This window comes from Panicum virgatum, chromosome 6N (assembly GCF_016808335.1).
Source record: "Panicum virgatum strain AP13 chromosome 6N, P.virgatum_v5, whole genome shotgun sequence".
NCBI lineage: Eukaryota > Viridiplantae > Streptophyta > Magnoliopsida > Poales > Poaceae > Panicum > Panicum virgatum.
Genome location: NC_053150.1, coordinates 32,143,652 through 32,149,739, shown reverse-complemented (window position 1 = coordinate 32,149,739; position 6,088 = coordinate 32,143,652).

The window sequence follows — 6,088 nt, the reverse complement described above, 5'->3', positions numbered from 1 at the left end:
GTTCTGTGTGGTTTGTATTGCCTTAGGTGTTTTATGATCGTTTGGACGGGGTCCCTGCCCGCCCTTATATATCCGGGGGGACAGGGTTACATGGAAAGTCCTAGCTGAGTACAGTTGGAATCCTATTACAACACAATCGGGTAGTTTTCTTTGTACTACAGCTAGTTCTACACCTATTCGTGTAGTTACAGAAGAGGTAAGGTACATCCATGAACTATCCCTTACTCTAGAACATTTCATGCCTATAAGCAGTCCCGCTGCCCCGGGTCTGACAAGCCCCCGAGCTCTTCGTAGCCGAGTCCTGCAAGCATCGAGTACTTGGCAAGGCATCTTCGAGTACTTCAAGTAATCAGAACATCCTTCTGGTTGCTTCTGGTCCTTCCATCAGATACATCGAGTAGTCCTCCAAGTACTTCCGTTTGCTCCGAGGCTGTGAGGTGCTCAAGCCCCGAAATCTTGATCATATATGGTGCGCGAAGTACTCACGCTCAATATGGAGTAGCCCCCGAGCCTTAGGTTGAATCGCAGAATCAGACTGAGGGTCACTTCAGTCTTTTTACTTCTTTATTTTCCAAAAAAAATGAAAAATAAATCTTTGATGCCTATATCCCGCAGCCCCCGAGCCTTAAATCAAAATCCCTTTTGCTGCGAGTAGCCCCTGAGCGTAGATTTGGAATTAAGGATTTAAGACGTGGCATCAGATTTTATCCTTCTAATTATTTGCAGGATTCATCAGATCCGGAATCCAAAAAGATCTTTTTTCGGGTAAAATCCTAGAAAAATGATACAATTGGATCCGCCACACTAATTGCACCCAAAATAATGTCAAGAATAAAACCCAGGATGTATGGCCCTTTATTCAGCGCTCACGTGGGACATTACTATTTGGAGAATCTACATTATTGCATCTTTGACTGCGTCCGTGAATGCTGCCATGAATGCGTCCGTGAGACGTACACTGTTGGTTCACGGGTTCTCCTCAGTAAGCCCCTTTGTGGCTATAAAAGGCAGGGGAGAGGCCCTTAGCAGAAGCACCGAAGTGTAGCAGCTATGGCTTTTCCTTGGTATTTTTGCTCTCGCCCTCCTAAGATTTGTATAGTTCTTCCCAACAAAAGATGCTAGAAGAGAACTTGCGAGTGACAAGAGAAGTCCCTGCTACCTCATCCTGCCACTTTCTTGCTCCCATTGGATCCATTCTGGACATCATGTCCTTGCACCTTCCAATGAGGCAAGTTCTTTGTGGACTGGTTGAGTCTTATTGTGTCACATCCTTGGGACTGCCTATTTCTGGGTGCCCAAGAACTGACATCTCTGGCGGGGAAGCTTGATCTTGCCGCAACGTATTCTGGGAGAAAGAGAAGTTTCTCCAGAAGATGCTACAAGAGGACTTGCGAGGTGATTACTGTAATCTGCCTCCATACTCTTGAAACTTGTCTCCCAGGATACATGTATCATTATTCCCTTGATGGGAACAACAAGTTTGTACTTTGTCATGGCCTCAGGTTGATCTAGCTGCAGCAGGCATCCTAGGAGGCCAAGAAGTGTGCATGCAGACCCGAGTCATTTGTAAAGTTATGTGAAAAAGGTACTCGAGTTGTAATATCGAGTAGTTGTACTGTGTCGAGTACTTTTCCTTATTCTAGAATGTAACCCCCAGTTAAGGAAGGAAGAGTCGAGTAGTTGACTAGGGATGTGAGTGTTTTCTTTTTCCATAATGTAATCTCAAAAAAAGGAATGTCTCTTTAAAATCTCATTTTTTTCCCGTGATTTGCAACTGACTGTTGGCCTGTTGGGTGTTTTATCATGCTGCCACTGCTATTATAAAATGGAACGGTAACTTAGGTTTTTACCCCACCAGCCGCCATTCACTTTACTGTTCTCAGATCTATTTTTCGCTCTCGAGCTCCAGATCCAAAAAATTCTTGCTCCTTGTCGTTCCCCATCCTCCTCTTAGGGTTTCTGCCAGTTTATGCGCGTGAAGCGATCTGTGGATTTCCGGATGGCACCCAAGAAAGCAACCAAGGGGAAGGGTGCGGCTTCGGAGCCAACCCGCGATGAAGAGTGGAACACAAGTAAGTGTTCCCAAGCTGACTTGGAATCTCTGGTGTCGCAGGGTCTTTTAGTTCCCAGATTTGTTATCCAATGGCGTCCTGCCTTGAGTTCAGATCATCCGTATGAAAATATGAGGGAAATTGTTGCTTTTACTTCGTACTTAGAACAGGGATTGGGGTTTCCTTGCTCTTCTTTCTTTTCTGGGCTCTTGCGCTACTATAGGATCTAGTTGCATCATCTGACCCCCAATTCCTTTGTTCATATTTCTATTTTCGTGCATATGTGCGAAGCTTTTCTGGGCATCGAGCCCCATTTTGAACTTTTCCGCTACCTTTTCCATTTGAAGCCACGACCCGACTCCTTCGTTTTCGATGTAGTAGGAGGTGCGGGTCTCCAACTTAGGCAATGGAAAGATAGAGAGTATATTTCCTATAAACTTAGCAATAAAGTAATCGAGTGGAAGCCCAAGTGGTTCTTTATCGAGAATCGATTAGGAAGCTTTCCATCAATTACTCTAGGCGCTCCAATTCAGTGGCCTAAATAGAATAAAAAACCAGTCGACGAGAGTCAGATCCCCCAACTTCTCGAGCGAATTGCCGTTCTGAGGCAAAATATGTTGACCGGGGAAGCAGTCATGTTTGACTGGATGAAGCGAAGAATCCAGCCATTACAGGCTAGGGGAATTGCCTGGATTTCAGTACCAAAGAACAACTGATCCATCAAGATACTCGAAGGAAGAGATCTCGGATAATATAGCATTCAGTCGAGTACAACGACTGCTAAGGAATGTAAAGAAGATACCAGTTGTTCCTGGTGCATTTTCTGCTGTGAATCCTCCGAAGCAGGTACTTGATAAAAGTAGTCGATGCGTAGAAATCGAGTACTTTATCTTAGTGTGAACCTGATAGGATTTTGGTTTCTGTAGGAGGACGTGGAGCACTTTAAAAGTAGTCCTTCACTACCAGGCATTTATTCTCCCTTTTGTTCTTCCGAATTTCTCAATCTATTAATCAAGTATAAATTTGTCCATATGAAGTTTCATATGAACAATACTTATGTATAATTTTGATTATGCAGATGAGGAGGAAGCTAAAGGGAGCGGTGATAGGGATCTCAGCCCTACTCCAAGCACTGATACCCAATCTGTGCAGCCTACGAGTACTCGAACTGCGGCAAGGAAGCGTCGCGGTTCCTCCCAAACTACTGCCGATAGGTAAGTAGCTGGTTGTCTTTAGAATCGAGTACTTTTGATATAGATTTGCTAATTGTGCATTACTTTTTCAAAGTCCGGCGGCTAAAATGTTGTGGATATAATCATCTGGGGATGATACTGCGGTGGGACAGACTGTCCCCTCCACCACAGTGGACCCATCAAGTGGGACCAGGACTACTCTTTCAGCGAGTAGTTCTAATATAAATACCGCCCGCGAAGCTAGTAAGCAGGCCTTTGTTGTGAAGCCTGCCCGCAGGTTTGGCATCAAGGGGCTTGCTCTGATAAGAGCTCCTACGTAAGTTCCTTAAAACTTGCATGTATAGGATCTGCTTTTGGGTCTAGTAGTTTTTAACTACTTTGTCTTTGCAGGGATGCAATCCTGGATGAGAACGTGGAGGCTGAAGGCAATTCAGCTTCCCAATCCGGGGTGGAGAAGCTCCCGAGTACTCCAGGTATGAGTGCTCAGGATGCGGAGGCTATGGTCAGTTCCATGCTTCGGGATTCTCCTTTGCCTAATTCTGAGAGGGCCAATGAGGAGATCCCGGAGGATGGTGGAAGCAGCAAGCATCCAGAAGGAGGAGAAGACGAGAAACTTCTTGAGGGAGGTGATGATAAACAGCCTGCGGAGACCCCTGCAGGTAAGCTTGTAGTGCCTTGTAGGAAAGGTATCCTTTTATTTGCCCTTAGTGTGATTAAGTAGCATGTTCTTCCTTTAGATTCCCAAATCACAGGGAATACTGTAGGAAGAATTAAAGAAGTGCCCAAGAGGGCTGTGGTTGTGGCAAGTACTTCCCAAGTCACATCGGGAAGTGACTTGCCGCGAGAGAAGGTGGAGCATGCTTTCAAGCTGCTGGAAGTAAGTAGTCGAATACCTCGAGTACTTTTTGATGTAGATCGAGTAGTATACTGATCTTTTTTGTATCTGCAGAAAGCGCTGGGACGGAAGGGTGGCTAGTCCCAGGATGAAACAGAGCTAAATGCTCTCAAGGAGATGGTTAAAACACTCTCGTCTGAGAAGATTGCTCTTGAGGGAAGGCAGAAGAAGCTTTCCCAGTCTAAAAAAGGTTAGTCTTTGGCATTTGATATGCAATCGACTAGTAGATCTGCTTAGTGTTTGTAAGATTTTCTTTCTATCGAGTACACAGCTTGTGCCAAATCTTTAGAGATGCAGGAAAGCTTGGTACTGAATTTAAAGATTCTTATGTACCGAAACACAGATGAGATAGAGAAGCTTAAGAAGATCAAGGAGGACTCTGACCGAGAAGGAGCGTCGATGCTGCAGCAACTCAAGACTTTGTCAGAGTCTCGAGACTCGATGCAGCGGGAGCTTGTGGAGTTGAAAGATGCTGCTCGGGAAGTGGTCGAGGCCGTGGATATCCCGAAAAGGGATGGACATGAACCGCTCACGCTGGCAGGGAGGCTTCACAGGGTTCCCGGAGCCTTTGAGAGGTTTGTTTCCCACATCACCCGTCAGTACGTAGGTCACGTGCTTGGGCTGGTAAAGTCTTATTGGCCAACCACTCGTCTGGATGCCCTTGGACAAAGAGCAAAAGCTGACTGTACGGAGGATCAGTTCCGTCAGTATTTGGCGGAGACTTCCAGGGTGGCTGATCAAATAGTAGAGTCCCTGAGCAAGGCTGAGTCTCCTTGATCTTTTCTTGTAATTGAAATGGCATGTGGGCCGGTAGTACTGTGAAACAAATGTTGGATGTTTGTGTAATGTTAAGTACTTGGTGGTAGGATTGTGGAATCCTTTGTTGTGTCGAGTGGTTGTACTCGTGGGTCCTGAGTGTAGGCAGCATCGGGCCCACTCAGTCATAAAAGCAGATACAAGGAATTGTATCCGTAGGTGCCTTGGGTGGCAAGATTTTCTCGAATATAATCGAGTTTGTAGGTTCTGAAACCATAGTGCTGACCGGTTAGGATTGAATCCCTCGGGATTAACCAAGTGGGAATAGCACTAGAAGATGAAAGAAGCCATAGCTTAGAATAGATTTCCTTTTAGGAGGAAAATTTTCAATTAGCACTCGGCTAATATGGACTTTGTTGTCCAATCGGGGGGAGAACTCTTATTGAGCATTTTAGGAGGTATAATAAGTTTCTTGATAGGTAAGAAGACAGGCAGCTCTCGACAACTACTCAGGGTACTAAGGGACAACATGAGTTCTTTTTGTATCTCAAGCAAGCGAGTAGTACCCGTCAAGTACTCGAGGCAAAAAGATTCTGTATCGAAGATTCCCATATTAAACTAAGCAAGCGGGAAACTTGTGTCAACTTATTTTAGAGTATCAAGAACTCATATGTACTCCTTGAAGTGTTTACGTAGTTGACCAGTTAGGATAGACCTTGTTTGGTTACCCAGATAGTATGCAACTGTTTGCGTGAATATCCAAACTACACGATCGTATCGAGTAGTATATCCTATTAATGGACTGGATTGATTTCTAGAATAGGACTGTTAGGATTGAACTCCGTCGAGTTAACCAAGACGTGAATATTCTAGAAACATCCTAAACTTACTCGAGCAGGGCGAGTAAGGTGTCCTACTTGAGGACTGGAGTAACTCTAAGGCAAGTCTGTTACGTACTAACCCCGTCGGGTTGTCCAAGACGAAGGTGCCGAAAGAGTATCCAAGACCTACTCGAGCCAGCGAGTAGGGTGTCCTTTCACCAAGGACTGGAGTAATCCGTAAGACAGAACTGTTAGGTATAAACCCCGTCGGGTTGCCCAAGACGTAAATGTCAAAGGGATATCCAAAATTCACTCGAGCGAGGCGAGTAAGGTGTCCTTTTAACCAAGGACTAGAGTAATCCTTAAGACAGA